Source organism: Phalacrocorax carbo, chromosome Z (genome assembly GCF_963921805.1).
Source record: "Phalacrocorax carbo chromosome Z, bPhaCar2.1, whole genome shotgun sequence".
Taxonomy (NCBI): Eukaryota; Metazoa; Chordata; class Aves; order Suliformes; family Phalacrocoracidae; genus Phalacrocorax; species Phalacrocorax carbo.
The window spans coordinates 81,172,365-81,196,331 of NC_087548.1; the positions used below are offsets into that span (position 1 = coordinate 81,172,365).

Sequence of the window (23,967 nt, forward strand, 5' to 3'; positions counted from 1 at the left end):
ACAGAAGTAACTCCCGGAAACTCTGTCATACTGTGGATCTTCCCTCAGCCCAGGAAGTCTTTCTGAGGAAAATGAGGTAAAGCTCATAGCTATGATGGAGCGTAGTGAACTCATCTCATGACAATGCACGTGCAGATACAGATCACACTTTTTCCAGATTCAAACTTACACATGGAGACACATAAGCACCTGCAAGTTTGCACTTGCCAATTCTGTCCATATGCTTCTAAAATAAAAAAGAGGGCCTATGTACCTGTCATACAAATCCAGTTTATGCCATTTGAGAATTACGGGAACTTAGAGGAAGACATAAAATTAATATTCATATATTTCCCAACAATATATTTATGCCCACTGATAAAATATTGGTACCACATAAAATCCTCAGCACTCAGCTGAACAGTGACCTGTATAATGTACGCCAGTTACAACCCTAGAGAAGGAGGTTTTAATGGTCTGTTTTGAAGCAATCTTTTAATATAGAAAAATAAGGGAAGAATTACCTCTGCCTCTGTTTCAGCCTGTACCACCACCAGCCTATACTTTCCTATGCACCTACAGCAAATTCTGAGATTCCAAAACAGCAATTGCTTTCTGTGACAGAGAACAACTAAAGACAATAAGTCATACTTTATAGAAGAGAGTGGTAATTTCACATTTTCTGAGGTACCACAACTGCTGCTCAGTTAGACAGGTGAAAAGAAATTGTATATGTGTGATCCCATCCTCGCTGTGCAGGTTTTCTGTTACTGACTCCAGCTTTCTCGTACAAGGTTATTGTGTGTTAGATTCCAATTAGATTAAACTATTACCATTATTCTCATGATAATGATATTGTTTTATAACACCCCAAACTCTTCTTTCCTAAAGATAACATTCTACAAGACAGTAAGAGTGGAGTATTTTTATGTTAATGTCCATTTCAGAGAACCGACATCATTAACAGAATAAACATAACTTACTTGAAAACACATCTCTTAAAAAAAAATCAGATTTTAAAATACCAATTATATGCCCCTTTTCTTTGGCACAGAGCTTATTCTGGAAATAAAATGGTCCCACTCAGGCCATACATGTCCTTTTACAAAGGGGGAAACGCTGGCCCAATTCAAATCCAAAGATAGACTGGCCAAAGTACAGGACATGCATTTTTCCCAACAAACTCTTCTTAGACTCCAAAGAAGACAAATTACTGACTGCTTCCCCTAGGCATTTATTTATGAAGTTTGCTTTGACCTAGCTTCTACTTTCTCCATGCTGATGTACAAACTGGAGGTCAAAAAGCTAAGCAGAAGGTGGCACAGCCTCCTATGCATTGGCACTTTCCTTACTTTCTTTATCACATGGGTCTGCTGACCCTGCTCACTGCTGCAACCTTACTCACATGCCACGTGGCTCTCAACACCATCAAAGCTGTACCAGCCTACAAATTATTGAGCAAATGAAGAAAATCTGTGTTCTTATCACAGACTGCCCTTCAGCACAGGTATTTGAACCATTGGTGTTTAGGAAAAATGCATGTATATTTAGGAAAATACCTGTTGACCACTGCCATGCAACGTGACATGCCTCAGATTTGGTAAGAGCTGAAGGAACTAAAAAGATGGCAACAAACGTGGAATTTCGCCTGAACTCTGTGCATCCTGTGGTTGTTCCTACATTAAGTATGTGTGTATTTACCACCCTCCTATAAACCACTTTAGAGATATGTCCTTATGGTGTAGCCCAGGCACAAAAATTTCAAAGACAGGTGGTTACAGATATAAAAATGAACAGCATCCCAAAGGGCTGGGATACCAAAGAGTCCTTTCCGAAACATTATTCCTTTAGTCAGACGGTGCTGGAAAAATCCACAGTTGTAAGCGAGGCACTCAAAACTCATAACAGGGTCCAAAAACGGGACTATCTTTACAGCACCAACACGGGGATGCTGTCACATCTCACCTGGAAATTCGCTAATGCAAACACCGGTCCAGCATGGAGTAAAAAAGGAAAAAGGAAAAGCTACGAGGTGACATCTGGGCCCTCCAAAGGGCTTTTCCATGGCCCAGGCGTGGCGGCCGCTGGCCGTACCGCAACGCCGCGGTGTCGCAGGTGGGTTGAGCTCCACCCGGCAGCGCTTGGGAGCCAAGATAGCATCATCAGCCCTGTGCAGCGCGATCGCTCCCTAATCCTTTCAGCAACTTACAAAAGTTTAATGTCCATGCACAATGTTATTAACTGTCTTTAACCGCTTGAGGCACGGATCTTTTTTTTCCCCTTTTTTCGGGGTTTTGGGGGTTTTTTTGGTTCTTGTGTTCGTTTTTTGCGTGTTTTTGGTTTTTTGAGCTTCCCCCGGCGGACAAGCACCGGCCATTATAACTCAATTAATCTGCAACGGGATACTGGTGGCGGGAAGGGGGGGGTGGGCTGCTGCGAGAGGAGGCTCCAGCTACGGCGGGCACCGCTAATTAGCCATAACCGCTAATGGCAATTAACAACCGCCGCCACGGACGCAGCCCCGCCGACGGAGAGGGGCGGGCGGCGAGCCGAGGTGGCGGGGGCCCGGCCCCGGGAGCGGCGCCGCCGCCCGTTTCCCTGGAAACACCAATCAGCGCCACGGGCGCCCGTGTGAGGGCGGGACCTCGCCTGTGGCGGGCCAATGGCGGACTCCCGACGGCCCCCGCGGTGGCCGGCCGCCATTTCGCGGAGGAGGCGGGGCACAGCGGTGGGGCAGGGTCTTGGCCTCTGTCTTGGGCTGCCGCCGTCCGGGGCTGCGGGGCCTCGGCCCGGTGGGGACTCGGCTGGAGGAGCCGTGGAGGGGCCTGGGGAGCCCGCAGGAGGCCTCCTTTGCCGGGGGGCGGGGTGCCCTCCCCCACTCGTGGGCGCTGCCGGGTCGAGCGAGAGGCCGTGTCCGCCCGTGGGGTGGGGGAGTCAGGAAGAGGCCTTCCCTTCAGACCCCTGCCTCCGTCCCCTGAGGACAACGCCCTCACCGCCTCCTTGGCAAACCAGGCTCTCACAGTAAGGTTTTCCCCATTAGTACAGTCGGGTAAGGGACAAGATCCAAATTCATGAACCCAAATGATATTTACTTATTAACCTGTTCTGCTTCCAGTCCAAAATGTGCAGAAACAGGAGTGGGCAGCCATGAGCCCGGTCTCTGAGCAGCACCTGGCAGGGCGAGGGCAACAACGTTTGGCTCATTGACAACTTAGCATTAGTTCTATGGAATTAGGGGGAGAAACAGCTTTTTTAGGACTAGTTAAAGGCACAGACGGAACACCCCATTTGCTTTCCCCTGCTTTATGTATATATATGTAAAATCTACAGGTTGGCAGCCTGGCGTGAGGCTCAGTCCCACACCCTGCAAAGCCAATGGCACGTGTTTGTCGTGTTTAACCCAGACCCTGGCAGGTAATCTCCACACCAGCTTTACACCACACTCTAGGAACGTACACGCATATGTACACGTACGTATGTTTATAGCTGTAGACAAATGAGAGTTTCAGGAAGAATGAAACAGGTTACTGTTGATGGACAAGGGTGAAGCCAAATGGCTCCTTTCTCCTCCTTTCCCGCTCCCTCCCAGAAAGGCCCATAAGAAACATCCAAATTTTTACCTCATGCACCTGCCATTTAGTTAGGAAATTTAATTGTCAAAGCCTGATGTTTTCTTTCTTCTAAATTAAAATAATGGAGGAGGGAAGGGGTAGTTAATGTGCTGAACCCAGGGGAAGCAATCTAGGGAAGTGGTATATGTTTTAAAACTCTAAATGGACTTTTTTCATCATGTTTCTGGGGGACGGCTACATACCCACCCCTTTCCATTTCTGGAAGTAGCCAACAGAAAACTTCTAATTCATGTGGGGAGGGTGGGATCTGCCCTCACGGACAGCACGCCCTTGGCTCCTCCACAAAACAAAATATTTCACAACATGTATTTTAATAGAAACAGAAAGAATTAATCCACTCTAGGCTAATGGCTATTAATGGCAGCTTTAGAGAGGAGGAGATGCGCTCATGAATATGCCTATTCATATAAGCAGCCCTTTCTGGAGGGGTGAAGGCAGACCCCTCCTACCTGCTGGGTTTTGTCCAGCAGACAGGGGTCTGGCCAAGGCCTGGCTTCTCCTTCTACCTCCATGAGCAGGGTTTAAGCACGTGCCCATGCCACCCTGCTTCTGCTCCAAGCCTAGACAGCCCCAGCTGCCCCTCGCTCACAAGTGGCCGCGTGAGGAAGTCGGAAAAGACAATTTTGCTGGTGCCAACCACACCACTGCCCACACCACGCACCAGCATCCCCAAGGTCCGGCGCTGCAGGTGATGGCCCTGCTGGGAGAGGCAGCAGGTGAAGCGGCCGAAGGGGCACGTTATTCAGCACAAGGGTAGTTACTCATTGTCTGGCGGGTTTTTATGCCGGGAACTGTACAGCGCTTTGTGAAAGATGGAGAGGATCACAGTCACTTGGATTTAAAACACAGATGTTTGTAATAAAGCATGTGCACCTGACTCCTCGCCATGCCTTTGAGCTGTTTCTTAGTCTGCACCATGCGTGAATACAGGGCTGAGCTGAATAGCACTCATAACAGAACCCATTATAAAGTGAGGGCGGGGGGTGGGAAATAGAGTAGTAGTGAAAACTGAGAGAACTGGAAACATTCCTTCTGGTACCTGGGTCTACACCGAGATGCCCTGATGGATTTCCTCCAGCACCTGGAGAAATGCATTTCCCACTGCCTTTGCTTATCAGTTTCAGCCTTATTCCTGCTACACATCCAAGAAGAAATCTTCCCCTAGACTCAGAAGCAGCGACCCGTGTGCTGTGGAGTGCGCTTATTAACATTTTATCAGTCCCAAGCTGGAGGGCTGCAGTAGCTGCTGAGCGCAAGCTTGTTCGCAGAGCTTGTTTTCTTAATTACATAAGAAGCAGTTTGGTAACTTCCCAGCACCAAACCCCAGCTCCCACACAAAAATTAAAGTGTTTATCTGGCTAAAATAACTTGTAAATGAACTCATTTTCCCTGCTCTCCCGCTTTTTTTTTTTTTATTTATTTCATGCATTGTAGACCCTAGCAATGATATTAGTTCTAGTGTGGGAAAATATTATAATTGAGATCTGGTAAGTTATTTGCAGACTTCAAGTTTTTCTTTACACTGTGCTGACATTTAGTACAGCCCCGGTGAGGAAAACAATGCTGCCATTCATGGCTCTAGACGTAGATTTCAATCGACTTAAGCGGGCACAATGAAACTTGGTCATTCACTGGTTACCCATATTGTGTTCTCAAATTTTCTCTCAGCAAAAGTATAATGACTCAGTATTGTATGGTTGCATAGACAAGGGCTCAGAACAAGAGACACTAGTTTTGTCTGACGGTGTGAGAAAGTCGTGAAGGGATCTTTTCTTCCAGATGGTGTTAAATTCAGCTGCCTTTTTAACATTGGCCTTGCACAGCAATCTGCTGCTCCCCTTTCACAAAGAATAAGTGCGGGTCCCTGCTAGTTAACATGCATACTCACGCAACCCGCAACTTCACTCCAACTGTTTTACAATGCACTGGTATGCTAAATAAACTTGATCTGGTCTCCCCCAGTGCTAATAGTAGCCTTCAAAGAACTGTTCTGCTGATATTTACACATTTTTGTGTCATTTTCATGTTGCATAAAGCTGTGTATGGCTCGAGTTTTTTTTTTTCCCTACAAGTTTTAAGGAAAAGGCTCCTAACAGATGATCCTAGGAAACATTACTTGGTGCCTGAGCCTCCCAGGGCATAAACTTGGGGGGCACGGCGCTGCGTTTCCACACGCTCTCTTTTCCCGAGTCAGAAGTTAGATGTGCAGGGCAAAAGGTGGCGGGGGAAGGAACAGGGCACTTTGCTCCTAAAGCAGCGAAGGAGTAACAATAATAATGGTGATAACAGCCAGGCGTATTTTATTGAGTGATAGCCACGTAAGATTAATAAGGTACAAAGCAATTTAACATGACAATGGCCAGCGCTGATATATATAACACTGCTATTTTCCTCGGGTGTTTCCCTTCGCGAATTTACATCAAAGACCAGGACGCAAGCAACAGCTTAAGTAAACTGACCCCATTGAATGCCTAAGTAAACAGTGGGTTTCCCCAGAAAACAGCCTATTGCCTTAATTGAGGCTCTTTGCGAAAGAAAACCCCGTACTTTGTCATGTAAATGTTAATGGTAGCAGACAGTGGCTGTAGGTAAATGGCACCCCTGGACGGGCGGTAAATGAGGGGCGTGCGGGCACGCCGCGGTGGGGGGGCACAAACATGTTTTCGGATGTAAATAAAGAAGGGTCCGCAGTAAAACTTCGGCACGTGTAAATCCAAGCCAAAACGGGGATTTACCCCAAAACAGCCTTGGCTGGGCTCCCAAAACAGCCACCGGGCGAGGGCCTCTAACCCAAACTGCGGCGCGGTTATTTTTGCAGCTGCGGGGAGGACGGGGTGACTTTTGAGTCCAAATTCTTTGTTTTAAATGGAGCCTGGTACTGCGAAGGACCCGCCGGCTGTCTGTCTGCTACCCTTTCCTCTCCCGCTGCCTGGCGCGAAGGGAAATATTCCCGCTATAAGCCCCCGAAACGTTGCTTTTTTTATGAAGCCTGATTGCAAAGTTAAGACAAAAAAAAAAAAAAAATTTAAAAAGCAGAGGGGAAGGTTGGCCCCGCGTTTGATGGGGACCGCCGAGCCCTGATCTCTGCTCTTATATTAATCCGCCTTCTGTGACTGATGCAGTATCATAGGCCGATGTGCCTCTGGGAAGATGTTTAGGTCAAGTCCAAAGGAAAATGTTACCCTTCGCAATTAATCCCGCTCGATTTCACTGCACGAGGTGCCCAAGCTCCCGTAATTATAAAGATGAATAGCGCCCCAGCTCGCGTTTATTTAAAAACCCGGGGATGTTTGCGACGCCAGCCCGCCACGCCTGCTCTTCCCTTTCTCCCCCACCCCCCACCCCAAGCACCCCCTTCCCACGCCGCCCGTGGGAGCGGGCGTCATCCGCGTCCCCTCGGCCGGGGACGGTTGCGGGTGGGTGGGGGGGTGGGGGATGACTCTCCCCCCCCTCGGGGCGGGGAGGAGGGCGGGAGGAGCGAGGGAAGAGGAGGGCGGTGGGCTGCCCCCCCGCCGCCCCCGGCCCCCGCCGGGCTGTCTGTCTGTCTGTCTGTCTGTCTGTCACGGGCTGCCGGGGGCACGGCGTTGCCACTTGCCCCGAGCGTGGGAATGGGAGCGCCCAGCCGTTCACATCTCCTGCACGCCGTTTAACGGAATCAATTAGGCAAGACAGACCCTCCGCTTCCCCACCCCGCCCCCCCTACCCCCCACCCCCACCCCGGTTTTTGTCAGGTCTATATACGTCCTAATTATTTCAGTTTGGGATGCCAGAGCTGTTTCCTGGATAGATCTGATCATCCTTAAACAAAAAGAGAGGAGGCGCACACGTGGGTTTTGGAGTAAATGTCACTTTCATTTCCAATGCTAGGCGCAGAGTAAGACACAGAACATTTTTTAACACTTTGACAAGGGGGGAGGCGATCTCGTCTCCATCACGCCTTTCTGCTTCAGTAGCTTCCTCAAGGAAACCCTCCCGGAACAGAGAAGCATCTGTGCTCGCGTTTTGAATAGAAGAATAAAAATCGGCCATCACTTTTTTTTCCCTTTTTTTTTTTTTTTTTCATCTGTGTGCAGCTCCGCCGAGTTCTCAGTAGACATAAATTATTAAGCTTGCCTACACTTCAGGGTAAACTTTTCCTGAAAGCCTCCTTTCATATTGCTTGAAATAACCCCCGATATTGCTTCAGATGCACGTAGATAGGTTTTGGGTTGCCTCGTCGTTTTGTTTTTTTTGGTTGTTTCGGCTTGTTTTCTTTTTTTTTCCCCCTCAGTTCAGTCCACACAGTCTCACCACCGCCACCATCATCTTCATCATCACCAGCTACCACCGTTATTTTTAAAGCCAGTTCTTCACAAGGAACCATCTTTGCAAAATGAAACTCAGCGTTTCCAAACAGCTTTCTAAGAGAACAACAACAAAAACAACAACAACAAAAAAAAAATCCTCGTAGCCCAGTTAAGCGTTAGCTGGTCTGGGCTCCTATTTCTTTATTTATTCAACAGCAATAGTTGCACATGCATTGTTTACCATCGGTACCGTTTCCTCTGTGCAGCGCCTGGCTATCCGTCCTGCGCCATCTGACAACTTCATATTTTGGAATAAGTATGCCATTTAATTTCCTCCGCTCCCACCTTCAGCTGTAAAAACGTTAGATTCAATAAGCATTCCTGACCTTTCTCGGTTTTTACTGTCTCTCGCGGTAGTCTTTCATTTTCACACGCTGTACGATGATCTTGAAGGAGTTTTTACTTTCGGTTATCTAGCTTTATGAAGACCAAAACACTCATACAGCTAGATAACCAAAGATAACAACTCGCTTCCCTCAAAGATTTTTTTTTTTTTTTGGGGGGGGGGGGGTTGGTTTTTGGGTTTGGTTTTTTAGTTTTGGCTTTGGTTTTGGATTTTTTTTTTGCCCTTGCTAGAATCCAGATTCTTTCTGACACACAGGCGTGCTGTTTCCTCCAGGAGTACCAGTGCTGCTTTAAAATATTCTTCCTTGCATTGCAGCTGTGACCCGGTTTGTGTGTCTGTGTGTATGTGCAGCTAATAACATCCAAAAGAGATCTGTTGCCTTCAAAGTTTATTCCGAACTTTTCCATTCAGCCAATAATTTCCGGCAGCGATAGCCAACAAATCGTCTGTTAATACCAGAAAATAAAACCAGCTATTAAGGTGCGTCAAGCTGCGTTAAGAGTGAGAAGCATCCATCCCTTCACAGGCCTCTATTTGCATTGTAAATCGCTTCGTTCTCACGAAAGACTCCTTAGCCTCTATAAAGATGTAGAGCCATCGGCAATTTCCAGCGCGGCGTTAAGGAGGAAGAAGGAAAAAAAAAATTATAAAAAGAAGAAAAAATCCCATTTCAGTAGAAAGTGACAAGATGATTCGAGGATGCAGCTCCTGATCCCTTTAGATTATGCACGGCACAGAGCTTTTTACCAAATGGTGGCAGCTTGACTGCAAATATCCTGCGTGCATGTGTGTGGTTTTTTTGGGGGGGGGAAGGTCCTCGCTTTCTCCTAGAGCTGGGGAGAAGAAGATGCGGTCTTGCCGGCTTGCTGCTGCCCCCGGTCTGAAAGAAGGAGAAAAGGGCCATCATTGGAGGGCTTTCAGTGCCAAAATGTGGACCAGCCCGGCAAGGTCAGAGGTCCTGGACCGCGGGAGACCAAGGTAATGATGATGTCATGAGAAATCTCAAGTACACGCGGCTATTGATATGCATGAGTGACCGGGGGCCGGCGGGACCGAGCCCAGTCTCGCCGCCAGCACCGCCGGCTCCGCCGCGCCGGGCTGCGGGGACATCCTCCCGCCGCCGCTGCCCTCCTCCTGCCCACCGCACACCGCCCCTCCACCGCCGGCTGGGGCACGGCTCTCTCTAAGGGCAGCCACGGGCGTTTTTCAGAGCCGGGGAGGGGGCCTTTGCCTCCGCATTTCTCTTCTGGCGGCTTGTGCGGGGCGATGCGAGGCGCTTCGCCGCGGCGGGGAGCGGGGCCTTGCTCGCCGCGGCCGGGATCGGGTCTGACACGCAGTGAGTCGATGTGCAATTACACTCAAAATTTGCTCGGATGTGTGTGGGGGGGGTGTGCCTGTGGTTGTGTGGGGTTTGGTTCCGGTTTTTTTTTTTCCCTTTTTTTTCCCTATTTTTAAATTATTATTTAATGGCTCCGCATCTCCGTGGTGCTTCGCGCCTACGGTGATTTGCGGGTATTTACACCGGGACGGTTGTGCAAGGCATTTTCCTCTGCCTCGTCTGTTGGGAAAGCTGCGAGCAGCAGGCTCGGTGTATTTTATAGCATCTATACCCTCTCCCCCCCCAACCCCCCACCCCCTCCATCCCTCCCTCCCAGCCTGTGCCTGTGTCCCTGTGTTAGAATGCAACACAGGTGAACGTTGCAGCAATATTTATCTCAGGCTATATATCACCTGGCGAAATGCCTTAATAAAAACGCTGATTTATCGTTTATTTTTATTAACCTCCTACTTAGAGCGAAGAAATGCACGCTGGCGTTACCGAAGGAACCGATGGAGGCAAGTCTTTCTGAGGCGTTAGAACCCCTTATGTGCAGTTTTAGGATTCAAGCCTCTCCGCTCCCCCTCCCCCACCCCCCAAAAAAGAACATTATACTTCCAATTATTTAACACTATAATTTGTATAGAATTTTTTCTAAGCCCAAAGTGCAAACATTAAAGGTCTCCCGAGTATACGCGATACAATGAATCTCCTCACTGAGATCTACCATATTTACCATTGAAATTAATAAACACGCTTCAGCAGCTCGCTCATGCTGCAGTTGGTGTGGGATACATACTGAAAAATTCAGCACGGGTGGAGTATGGACTGATCTCCACTCCTAAAGGAATTATGACTTAAAATCCACTCTGCTACTATTGCTTGAAGGTGCAAAATGAAACAGAACATACCGTACGCTACGTTCCCTTGCATGCTTGATGTGCCACACTGCATATAAATACGCCTGTAAATTAACCTGTGGTTGCATATGTTGGTATTTTTAAGGGGAAATTTTTTAAATGCGTGGAGTTAAAATGAAGTTGCTGGCTGCTTTGTGCTGGCTGCGTAGCCTGCTTACATGATAAAGCATATGTGTGCTTGTCTGTACGGGGGGGGGGGGGGGGGGCACCATACACACGTGTGTCAGCCTAGGCACAGGTGCCTGTATGTGTTTGTGTTAAAACATCTGCGTGGGTGTACGTGATTACGCTGCAAAGCGACAGCCGTACAAACCAGTCCACTTCTATCGTAATATAATGTCACAAAAGCACGGGAAGGGGGAAGCAGCCCCATTCACAAGACAAGGCCCAAAATTAATGCTGCCACCACGAAGTAATGCACACACATTGCTAATCTGCCAGACCCCGAATTCAGCAGCGACGTTACTAAGGAGGCCGCTCTTCTGTGCTTGTAGCTCCTCAGCCTTTGACATCGAGCATTTATTTTTAAGAAAGGTATTAGATATCCTTGTAGAGGGGGGATGCTGCAATTTGCCACCAGTGCTTTGCACCTGAGAGGCGCAAGAGCTAATTGTGCCAGTGCCCTTCGTGGAAAATACACAGCCTGGCACAAAATGTGTAGAATTCTGATAATGCTGCATTATTAGTTGCTAGGCTTCTTCATTACCTCCCAGGCTGTTCAGGCACAATGGGGGCAACCGAATCAGACATCTGATAACATCCAGAGGCAAAATGATCCAGATCATTCTGATATTATGTAAAATCGTAATGAGGTTTTCTGAATGGGCAGGCAGAGAGAAGGATGTGTTTTTTTCTGGCAATAGCTAGGGGCAGTTGCGTCGGTGATCAGGCGTGTTGCACACCACAGGCTTGTGGGCTTATGCATTAAATTCTTCCAGTCAGAGGCATCAAAATTCAAGTGCTCCTCGTGTGTATGCGTGTGTACATCTGTGCTTGTACAGGCATGTATATACATGATGCATATTAACACGGACACACGTACGTACACGTTAATGCATGCATGCAAAATATGTCACCGGGCTTACAGCTAAAATGCAAAGCATGGTGTTGCAAACTGCTGTGTTTCAGAGATGCAAGATGTACCTTCAAAGCACAGACCCCTCTTCCCACCACCCCCTGGCCTGGGAAGTAACGGCAGCACACCTGTCATATTTTGCTGATTAATCATTGGAGCCTCATGAAGTCAAGAGAGCCAACATGATGATTATGACCTAGCTGTTCGTTAGCCATACCACCAATTACATTTTCTAACTCTCAGGCATCCAGCAGGGCCTACGGAACCAACGGGTGTACGGTCAGACTTGCTCAGAAGTATGTGCTTATTCTGAACATCACAAAAATGTATGCAGAGGTTGTAAAATACGTTTCCAAGACACAGCCTTGCACGCATCGTGTGGGAAGTTTAAGCCATGCATGGTCCTGACTTTACTGCCAGAAATTTCACCTGAATTGTCAAAGCAGCTGCTAATGCTGCCTGCTTTCCTCCAGTTTACATAACGGTATACAACTTATTTATTACAAAATCACTGTAGAAATGAACTGCGCATGGGAAGATACGGAATCCAAACACTGACTTTTTCCTCCTGCCTCCCTAATAAATTCCCCCCTAATGGCCTGTAGATTAGTATGTGATTGCCATGCTTGTTTTCTAATCTTTTTATAGGTCTCCAGATGGCTGTGACGTAAAGAAGGAACATCCTGCGTGGATTTCTTAAGAATAAACAGTCTCTTTTGGCTTTAAAGACGAATGCTTATGATTCTCCAATCATGGCAATCAGAGCCCCGTCCCAACGCCAGCATGCCCACCTTCTGCGGGGAAGACACACAGCATCCCCCCTCAAGCTGCCCAAGGTATATGAGAAGGGCGTACCATTACGTAAATCCCCTTTTCTCGCTAAATTATGGTACAAATCACACAGATGCAAACCGCGGCACGCCAGGGCAGCCCAGGACAGCTTTCCCTGCAGAGCACCCCTTTCGTCCCAGCCAGGTAAGTCACCCGCCTAGCTCCCCTCCTAATGAAGGTGCCTTCTAATTCCTTTGTGGTCACGACTTCATTTTGCAGGCAGCTGCACATTGCACTCCCCTTATGTTGAACGTACGGCATGCAAAGGGATATCTGACACAAAACCAGATTACGAAATCAGAAAAGGCAGGCTGTTGAGAATTCAGAGCCTTGGCGGGGGGGGCCGAATATTACAACCACAAACAGTCAGTAACTACACAAGGAAACGCTGCGTACTGTTAAAGAACGTGTACTCATCTCTGTAGGTAATGCATATCATATCGTCTGACTTTTATTAAGAGAAAAAAAAAAAACAAACAAACAAAAATTACCGTTTCTTGTCGTGATTGTCACTCCCTGTGGTCTGTCTGCGTTGTCTAAATCTGAAAAATAGCCGGGGTGGGGGGGTGGGGAGGGAAGGTAAAAGATAATAATTTAAACACTTTCAGTGTTTGGTTCTAGTTGATGAAATATATGTGAACAGGTAAACCTATGCGTGTTCAGAAGGCGCTGAGTATATTAACTTTTGGGGTTATTAAATAAATCACTTAAACGCTTGGCTCTAGGTTAAATGGGGAAATAACTAGCTACGTTTCCTGCAGATGATCTAACGTGACACAAAACAGGTATGAGTGATGTACACCGGTATCTGCAGGATTAAACGTGGTAATCAATATTTACAGGAAATAATAGGAATGCTATAATAAAAAACCCAGATTGCCTTATTATTTCTGGAGACCTATGCTTAAAAATAAAAGGTTAAGGACGTTATTTGGGGCTGCTTAGTAGAAGTGACGAAAACTACAGAGGCAGACGGGGGATTTGCATACTGCAAGCTGCCAGCTGCTTAATAAAGGATGGAGGCTCCACCTAGCCTTCAGTCCAAAACATGCAAAACACATTAGGCCAGCGCTTCCCCGCTAGATTTCCCAGCTCTTCCAGACCGGTGGTATCCTGAAACCGGGATCACCGGGAAGGCATGCCCTCTTATTTACAGCCCCGCGAGCGTGTCAAGAGTCGCAGGGGGGGAACAAACACGACGTAAGCTCCTGGCTTTCATTGCATCATATCGATTACATCAGCCTGAGCTAAAAAGCGATTATTATTATTATTATTATTATTATTATTATTATTATTATTATTATTATTATTATTCCCAGGGATCAACCGAGTTCCCCTGTTTCGCGGCGAGGCCGTTTCGCCCCTTTCGCGGAGGGCGGACCGCAGCTATGGGGGGGATGCTACTTTTTTGGTGGGAGGGATGGAGGGTTGCAGCGGGACACCCTAGGACGACTCCCCCCGCTCCAATGAGACCCGGGGCTGGGGTCGGCGGCCGTGTCGCCCTTCATCGGGCCCTCTTCGGCCTCCGGCACAGCCCCCCCCCCACCCCTAAATATGCTTTCCTGAGCCCAGGCCCGCCGCACCGAGCTGCCCCCCGCCGCCTCGGCCGGAGGAGAAGCGCGGCAGGAGCATCGCGCGTTTATCAACCACCCCACGAGTGGAGGGGAGCGTGTTTCCACCGGCCTGCATTTTGGATAACCCGGGAGGTGATGACTGCTTGCTCCGAGCCACCCACTGCGTGCAGGGGCAGTGGAGGGGCTAACTTCAGCGAGCCACCCCGGCCCGCTGCAAGATATCCCTTCCCCTTCTCTCCTTTTTCCTTTTTTCCCTTTTTTTTGTTTTCCCTCCTTTTCCCCCTTCTCTTTTTCCCCTTTTCCCCCCTCTCCTTTATTTTTTCCTTAAGCTTGAATACGTAAAGGCCACAGGAGTTAGTTCGCATACTCCAGCCCAGTGAGTGGTTGTTCCTGTGCCTGCACACCTTCCGAGAGCATGCCAGGCATTGCCAAAAAGCTCCTTGAAAAGCCCTAGCTCTGCTTTCGCTGACAGTCTGCCGGATAATTAACACCTCCCGCACCTACCTACGCCTCCAAGACCAACAGGTTTAGCATCAGGCACACAAAATCGTCTAACCGGCGTAAGCCGCCGTGTCAGGCCATAAACCCTGCCTTGCTCATTGAATTTCCCTCTACAGGGGCGAGTAGAAGCAGCCGGAGCCCCTCCGGGGGGACCCGCTCCGGCTGCCCGGGAGAGGCGGTCCCAGCCCGGGCTCACTCGGACCCGGGAAACGCCGACCTGCCCGGGGCTCAGCTCCCCCAGATTTGCAGGGAATTCAGGATCAGCCTACCCCCCTCACTCACACACACACCCCCACCCCACCCCCCCCACACACACCCCCACACGCTGCGTTACTTACATTTCTCCGTCTTTATCAGGAAAATATTTGATCCCAGATGTAGGGGGTGAGCCGAGCCTCCGGTGACAAACAAAGATCCCCACGGCCAGGCTCCCTCGGAGCGGAGAAAGCTCTTTCATGTCTCCAGAAATTCACGTCTTTCCCCTCTCCATCCCTATTTAAAAGTGCCGCTTAGCTCCACGGTGTCATTCTTGCGCGAAAGGCTCTGAAAGAGTTAGAAATCTTCCATCCGGGAAAACGGGAGAGAAACGCAGAAAGTTGGCTTGGGTTTGGGGGTTGGGGCAGTTCCCCCTCCCCCCCGCCCCCCCCCCCCCCCCCCCCCTTTTTCCATATTGCTTCCTACGCCCCGGAGTAGAAAGTGAAGTGTTGTATGTGAGGCTCTGCAAGTTTTTTGGGGGGGGTTGGCCAAGGTCTAGTCCAGCCCTCTCTCCCGAGGAGGACGTGCTCTGAAATTCAACCAATTTCCCCAACGCTTTTGTTGCTGATGAACTGAAGCCCTATTGTTCATCCATTGCCACGGTCTTTTTCAGTTCCTACTATATGTTATGCGTTGCCAGAGATAATGAATTTGCACCAAAACCCCTCACAGTCCCATTCTGACAGACGGAACAAATTAGAAATGTCTGGTCTAAAGAAGAGCAATGGCCACCTTTTCCCCGAGAAGAAGGAAAGCGCATGTTTCTTGGGAAACTTAAAAAAAAATAAAATAATTTAAAAAAAGAAATTGCAGCAAAAGGTCGTGTTTTATAAGGTGTTTTCCTCCTGCTAACTTCCGAAGAACAGTTTCTCCCCGGTCTTGTTTTTGGGAGGCACTTCCATTTTGTGCAACTTTTGTCAAAACCAAGCAGCCGGCCAACAGCAGGAGGAAAAAAAGAAATTAGAAAAAGATCATGGTACTGACAAAAAAAGACTCTCTTCCCATCCCTGCTGTCATGCAAACTTGTAGCGTGACCTCTCGCCGCTGGAAGGAGGGTGTCCTAAGGCGCTGCCGGCTCCGTCTGTCCCCACTCCTCCATCGCTCCGGGTTTGGAAACAGCCTGAAAACGCCCGTCAAAAGCCCCGGGTGGGTTTTAGGGCTCAGGAGGCGGGCGGGGAGCGGGGGGCGGGCGGGGAGAAGTTTGGGTGTGCGCCGGAGCGAGAGGTGTGCGGGTGGGAGGGAGGAGGGAGGAAGGGAGGAGGGATGGAGGGAGGTGGTGCGCGGGGAGGGGGCGGCGGGAGGGCTCCCCCCTGCCCTGTGTGTGGGGGGTGTCCCCTTGGCTCCCCCACTCTGGGGCGGCTTTACATGACGCCCCGAGCCCGCGTGGGCCGGTGTCACGAAGCGCGGGTATGGGGGGGCGGTCTGTGAGGGGGAAGGGCGGGCGGGGGGAGGGGCGACGCTCACAAACGATGGTGTATAGACATGCTGTACTCGCGCAAATATATATATGCGTGTGTGTGTGTGTGTGTGTATGCGCTGCCAGGCGGGTGCCCCTCCCGGAGCGCGGCTGCGGGGCGGGGGAGGAAGGCGCTCCCCAGACCCCGGGCAGAGGTTTCCGCGGGAATAGCCCGTGGGGGGAAGCGGGGACAGCCCTGGGGAGACCACCCAGCACCCCACGCCGGCACGGCCCGCGAGGAACCGGCGGACAAAGAGAGCTCTGTAAGGATCAAAACCCAGTCCCGAGCGAGGGAATTCAGCAGACGCACACACACGCACCCCCTCCACGGCTGCCCGAGAAAAAAATGCGGAGAGGATTTGTAAAAACCCGCACCGGCCAGAAACACACGCGCGTTTCCACTCCCCGGCGTGGGAATTTAAGTTTAAGGCGAGATGGTTCAATGGAGGCGGGGGGGGGCGTGGGCAGCCGTTTTGCTGCGGGAGCGACCGCGCCGAGGTCCGGAGAGATGCTCTGGAAGACCTCACAGCTGAGAAATTAATACATCATAACACCGGGAAAAAAAAGGAGAGAAATTCGGGTGCTGGCAGTGAGGACCCCTTCCCTCCAAGCCGCTGCTTGCATTTCGTCCTGCCGGGCGATAAAAGTTATCCGAACATGATTATATATCATGATGCAGACCCCTGCAGCTCCCCTCCCCCCCCGCCGGGCCCCTCGCACCGAGCCCCGACACCACAGTGCCCGGCGGAGAAGCGCTGGTCGCCCGCAGGGATGCTTCGCCTCCACTGTGTCATGCGGTATTTTGTGGGGGAAAGAGGGGGATTTTTTAATATATATATTGTTTTTAATTGCTCGGAGTTTTCTATTTCCCGCTCGCCGCCTGATGAAGAGAAGCAGCAAATAAGGTCCCATTAAAAAAACAAAAAAAAGGCAGGACGGTCTCGGCGGCGTTCCGGGGAGGTGGGCTTTGTTTTGGGGCCGGGCGGGGGGGCGGGCAGGCGGCGGCGGCGGCGGCTGCTGCTGCTGCTGCCAGTGCTCATTTCACCGTGCAGGGGCGCGGAGCCTGCGCGCCCGCGGACGGAGCCTCCCTCTTCCCCGCCCTGGCGCGGAGGAGCATCTCCGCGGCTGCGCCCCCGCCCCGCGCCCCCCACCCCCGCTTCACGTTCAAGGTTTAACGGCGAGGTCACGTCCACTGACGTCAGCTCGAGGCATACTGTACGTCCGGCTGCATTTACATACATCGAGGAAATTAGGGCATTTAAAAAATACATATAATAATAATAATAATAAAGAATATGCAAATCCCGCTGCTCGGAGAAGAGACCGCGGATCCCTGGAGCGATCGCCCCTCTTATGGAAGATTCTAATTAACGGAATAAAAAACCGAGCCTCCCCTCTCCTTCCAAACATCATCATCATCATCATCAACAAAACAAACACCCCCGAAAGGAGCGAGCCCGGCCGGGAGCGGGCGGCCCCGGGGCGGGATGCGGGCCCCACGGTTGAGCCATCCTCCTCCTCTCCTCCTCCTCCTGCTGGCTCCAACGTCTGTTATTTTTAATACTGATGCATATGTAAAGGTATATTTGCATTTTCTAAAATTTTACCGAAAGTTACAGGCTATGGCTTTTCCTTTGATCTATCCTTTATATGTACATATATTTTTAAATACCCTTCCCTCCCTTCCATCCCCCCGTTTTTTCTGTCTTTATATTATTCCGTTTCCCCCACACTTCTGTGTGTACAAGGTTACGAAATACGCGCACTGCCGATGCTACAAATCGAGGCACACACGGTGTTTGTGGGCTCTTAAGAGGAAAGGAGAGTCGCATTACCCTGCTCAGCTGTCATGCACCTAGCTCGGAACGGGAAGTTTAATAGCCTAATTAACTTCGTATTAGGAAAAAAAAAAAAAAAAGAAAGGTGTAAGGCGGTACAGATAATGCGTGTAACAGGGACTTTTCCAGAGGATTTATAATATTTCATTGCTGTATTACGGCCTATAAGCGCACTTGTACCTCCCTTGATTTCAGGAACCTTTTATTTCAAAATCTCTTAAAATGTGTAGACCCAGGTACGGAGAGCTTTCTCCGAGGAAGACATTTTGTATGCTCTGTCCTAACTGCAACGCTATTAAACGCGCTGCCTCTCACCTTGGCCTGTGCAGCTTTAAACCCGCTATCTAATTCTTTACAGAAAAAGCATTTTTAGACGTTCTTTTTTTAAAAATATTGCCGGTAGCATTAAATTTGCTTTATCCGAAAAATCTGCAGGCCTTGAATTGCATTACAGTGTGAGCACATCTCGGTTTACCTTAATGGGGCAATCCTTACCGGAAAGGAGAGTAGTTGAAATCTGATTAAAACCAGAAGATTACTCTCTTTTTATAGTCCTGGCATGTTATGTTTTTAAACGAGTAACGTTTTTCCATTAAATAAAAAATCAAACCAACCTAACACCCGCCCACACACATATTTTCTTTTTTTTTCCTTAAAAATGAAAAAAAAAAAAGAGTCTAAGTGCATGCATAGGTAATTATTTACACTACGAATTACTTACCTGGATGAACGTATAGGGCAAGAGTTAGCCCTCCCCAAGGACAGTCATGCATGTATTTTTTTTAATTATTATTATTTTTAAATAAAGAGCAGAGCGTCACGCTCGGCCGCTATTGCTCAGTGCCTGTTTCACCACATGTATACTTTAATTCTTTGCCGTTCCTCACGGTATTTCGAACACTACCCTTTTACAAGCCCGACACCGATATGTCACCCAATAAAAAGTGGTCAGAGGGCTACAAGTAAAACATTTAAAAAAAAAAAAAAAAAAAAAGAGGGTAAAAATCCACCCCAGAAGGGAAACCTACACCGTCACCCGTTAGGTTAGTTCTTACCTTACCACATATAGCAACAATTCATTAAGAAAGCACCGTTTCTACACGTTTTTACCAATCGCGGGTGCCGGGGACTCCCGGCCCAACCTCCCTCCCCCGCTTTTAATCAGCGCACGTGCAGCCCCCGCGGGCCCGCATTAGCATATGCAAAGCGCGGAGGTGAGCGCGGGGGCGTACGCCTGTGTGTCCGTCTGTCCCTCCCCGCAGCTCATCCCCCTTCCCCTCCCCTTCCTCCCCCCCGCCCCGCCTGGCCACGGGCAGCGTGGGGACATCGTGGGGGACAGCCGCCTCCCCGCCCTCACCTGCCACCGCAACGCGAGCTCCACGGGTGGAAAAGGAGCAATAAATATCGCCCCGCACACGCGTTACCTAATATCGGCCTTTTACGGCCCAAATTAGGGGCGCCCGTATTCCGCCGCGCATCCCGCACGGCTCGCCCGAGGCTCTCGAAACGCCGCCGAAGTAGGCGCTTTCGAGGATTTCGGCCACGGATAGACAGATAAATAAATAAATCGGACACTCAAAAGCGCGGATAACGCTCAGATTTGGGGCGGCCGCAACAGCCGCGGGGACGAGATGGGGCGCCGGGCTGGAAATAAATAAATGCATGAAATAGATCCACTCCCTCGACTTCTTGTATTTCTTTTCCCACCCTTGCCATGCCTTTTTTTTTTTTTTTTCTTTTCCCAACGCTTTTAATACTAAGACTCTTCTAAACCGAATATTTAACATTTTTCCACTTAGATTTCGTCCCTCGCCTGTGCAGCCCCTCTTTATCTGTCTTCCTATCAAACCCGTAAATAATCAGAAACGCGCCGATACCGTCTACATGTGAACATACATGTTTTGGCATTGTTTGCAGGTTATTTTAAAAGAGCTGGGATGCGGGTACAGAGGAAATATTATTATTTTACTATTATTACTATTACTATTATTATTATTATCATCATCATCATCATCCCCTGCAAAATTTCAATACTGAAACGAAAAGACGTGGAATGGCAAACCTATAATATTAGCTGGAGTAACCGAAAATTGGCATGAGGAAAAATAATCTGAAGTTTTTCCGCCTACACACGAAAAAAAATTTTTTTAATTCCTTACTGAAAAGCTTCCAGTGTGAGCACAGCACGCGGAGCCGCCCCTTTGGAAATAATAAAGAAAACCCCAAAGGCGTACCCCTCTTTTCTGGTTGAGAACATCTGCCCTGGTCGGGGGAGGAAAGGTGGAAACCCAGAGGAGCGGCGGGAGAAGAGGGGGCGAGAAGAGCCAGACCTCCACCCGGACTTCAGATAACGGCTAAACGCCGGGATTTCCGGGTAGTGACGTACGGCGAACTCTTTGTTCGGGGCGTTTTGGTGGTCATGCAGACGCCAACTCCAGCACCAGCCCGGGACAGGCGGCCAAAGCAGCGGAGTTCCCACGCACGCCGTGGGTTTTGGGCTTTCCGCGCCGGCAGAAGGGGAATGAACCCGAATTTCGCCATGGCTTTTCTGGTGCTTTTCCATAACCGCTGTACACCTGGACATAAAATAGCCTGTTCATAAGGACCAGGTTTTGAAATGCGCGCTTATTTCGCTCTTTTTCCGTAATCACGGCCTCGCTGGGAGGCGTAAACTTGCTTTTTTTTAATGCCGGTCTGGAGGCGCGGGGTTTATCTCCCTCCCTCCCCGCCGTTTGCACCCCTTCGGCGGGCTGGATGTCTCGTGTGAGCAGCGGCAGGGGGCGGCGGACAGGACGGGACGGGACCCTCCGCTCAGCGGCGGGGCCGCTCCCACCCGCGGCCGCGCCGGGGGCGCCGGGCGCGGGGGGACAGCGACACCTGCCGGGGGCGGGCGGGGCGGGCAGGGGTGGGCAGGGGTGGGCAGGCAGGAGGGGACAAGAGGAGGCAGGAAGAGGCAGCAGCAGGCAGGAGCAAGCGGTAGCAAACAGGAGGAGGCAGGACCCCACGCTGGGTGCGGTTCCCACTGCCGCACGGCGCGGGGTGGCTCTCCCCAAGCCCTACCCCTCGCCACCGCATCTGGGCTCTGTTCCGAAAAAAAAAAAAAATTTTTTTTTAAATGGGACCTGGTGGGCACAATGATAAGCGGCTCCCCGCGGGCAGAGGATTCCCAGGGTGAGGGGCAGCACCCTCGCCCCCGCCTGACACCCCTCGCCCCCGCCGGGGAAGGGGACCTTCCACACGCGGAGGGGGATTTGCGAACCACAGTGGGGGGTGTGCCTGGGGGAGGCGGCTGTAATATCCCAGGGAATGGTAATGTTCCACTTTTAGTCCCGGCAGAATGTCTCCACTCTTAACTTAATTTGTACCCGTGCTGCGTGGAAAGACCTTCTTCTCGGAAGCACTTGCTACCTGATCATACGAGGCTTTACCTTTCCCCGATTCTCCCTTCCTCCTTTTGATAAAAAGTAATGAAAATGAAAGTTTGGTGCTACCGAAAGGCAGTTTTTCCCAGCAGAAATAGCGGTGAGGAGCTGTCGGGAGGAAGACGCGCTCCCGACAAGTTGGAGGTTACGTTTAATTGGATTAACATCCACTACTTGTTATTGTTGCTATTGTTATTGTTATTATTATTATTGTTCATTAGACGAGCTTCCGCCAAGTCGGTGTGCTTCGATAATTGCTTTCCCAGATCTCCTCCTAGGAATTTTGGTTGTCTCCTATCTCAGCAGGCTGTGGGGCAGAGGAAAAAAATAACCCGGCTCGTTCGGAGGATGTTTCTTTTGCACCTGCAGGACTTCATTTCTTCTTGTCCGGAAAAATAAAAGAAATAACAACGTGCTGGGCTTTTGCAGCGAGGAGAGGCTGTGGGCGCACGGGCGTTATTTATACTAAAGGGTGGCGTGGCTAGTATACATGGTTGCAAAAACACGCGTGGCGTGGCGGACCCTCGCGGGTTTCAGCTGCCTCACACCGCCCTGACAGCGCGTACAGGGGGTGCGTACCCGGCACACAAGCAAAACGTGGCCGAATGTCCCAGGTCGTAACACCCGAATATGAATCATTTCCTCCCCCAAAAATGCCACACCAAGCCCGAGGTGTTCTTCTTAGCAAAGGTACCTCTGCTGAAGGACCTGGCGGGTTACCCGAGCACAGGTCTCGCTCGGGGCCGTGGAAAAATATGCGCTAAAAGCAATGACAAACCCCCCGAGGGGCTGCAAAAGCCCCTGGGTGCCGGCTGCCCGCAACCGGCCCAGCGCCGGGCGGGGAGAGCGACGGCTGCGTTTGTCCGTCTGTCCTCCTGGGGAGGGTTTGTCCTTTTGTCCTAGTGACTCCCGTAACCTCCGAGGACTATTTTGACTCTAAAAATTCCCCCCTCCGCCTCCTCCCCAGCCCCGCCGCATCGGGCCGGGCAGCGGCATGGCATCTCCCCACCGTGCCGTACAGTCGGACAGACGGACTGCGCTGCTGGGGCCGGTTCCCACGCTCCCCTAGCATCCCCGCAACCCGATCCGGGACACCAACACCCTCATTAAAAAGTTGTCGTTTCCAGGGGAGCGCTGCGCATGCTTGTTCATAAAATGTTTTTTCCCGAGCTCTCACAGCGCATCTCCCAGCCCCGGGTACCGGGGGCAGCGCTGCTGGGGAGGACCCCCCCGGGCACCGGGCAGGCCTTGAGAGCCCCCCTCCCGCCCTTATTTTCTTCCCCAGCTTTTCGGTAACAAAGAGGGAATCAAGAAACAGAGCTACGGGTGAAGGTTTGGGGGTCGGGAGATGCGGTCACCCCATCTCCATCGACCCTAGCTGGAACCCAGCTCCCTCCCCCGCCTTTCACACCCCCGAAAAGATGCTCGGAGGGGGACAGGAAGACCCCCAGAAATCCTCGCAGGCTATGCTGTGCCCCATCCCTCTCCAGGACGGACCATCACACCCCGAGCGACCACCGCAACGCGCCCTCCTGCCTCGCCCCCACCCCATTTATTCTGATTTATCCCCGGGGACCATTCGCCCGGCCTGTCCCCCCTCCATAAACCAGTCCCCCCCGCCCTCCGTGCCGGTGCGGTGCTCAGGGTGCTGGCAGGGCCGTGCGGGTGCCCCACGGACACCCTTTCGTGTTTAACGAGCCCGTAGTTGACATTCCCCCAACCCCCCCCGGGTGATCAGGATTGTAATCCAACAGTTTCTGCTCGTGTAAATAAGATTTGTCACTGGCGGTAAGAAATTGGGGAGCGAAGGGGTGTTAAGGAGGAAAAGGGGCACAGAGGACACCCCCCCCCCGCCCGGCAGAGACCCCTCCGCGGTTCCTCCCCCACCCACCCCGCTTGGACCTCAGCCTTTCTCCCCGTGTTTTCAGGAGGCCAAGAGGTCTGCGAGGGGACGGGGCGCTGTGGGGTGGGTGGGGAGTCCCCCGCCTCGCCCCCAGACCCGAACACACTTCTCCCGTCGCGGCATGAGACGGCGCGGCCCGGCCCTACCGAGCCCCCCCCCGTCCCCCCGTGGGACCCCCCCGCCCCGATACTCACCGCGTTCACCCCGCCGGGCATCGGCGCTCAGACGTAGCCCGGAAGAGGCTTTCTCTAGCCCAGCCTTGCTCGCCCGGAGAAGCCAGGAGAGGAGAGGGGAAGGGGCGACGGAGGAGGGGGTGTGGGGTGGAGGGACATGGGGGGTCGGCCACGGGTGCTGCCCCACACCGGGCTGCGAAGTGGGTCCCCCCTCCCCTTCGCCTTAGCATTTCCCACCCCCCCAAATGGGACATCCGTGGGGGACGGGGACACCTCTTTCGGGACGGTCCCTCCTTCGGGACCCCCGCCCAGCAGAGCGAGAACTCGGGGCTCAGCCTGTGGGGGCCAGGGGGGACTCGGGTTTGGGACCAAAAGAGCCGAAAGAAGGGGATTGGGGG

General features: G+C 51.1%; 1 long non-coding RNA gene across 1 annotated transcript in view; it reads right to left on the reverse strand.

The window, feature by feature from the left end:
* The window catches only part of LOC135310571 (uncharacterized), a 119,338-nt gene extending 104,192 nt beyond the window's left edge, over positions 1-15,146 (reverse strand). The window contains exons 1-2 of the long non-coding RNA XR_010370662.1: positions 14,861-15,146; positions 12,939-12,989 (exon numbers count right to left, since the gene is read on the reverse strand). This is a non-coding gene — a long non-coding RNA (uncharacterized LOC135310571). The remainder of the gene's footprint in view (positions 1-12,938; positions 12,990-14,860) is intronic.
* Between the last annotated feature and the right edge of the window lie 8,821 nt (positions 15,147-23,967).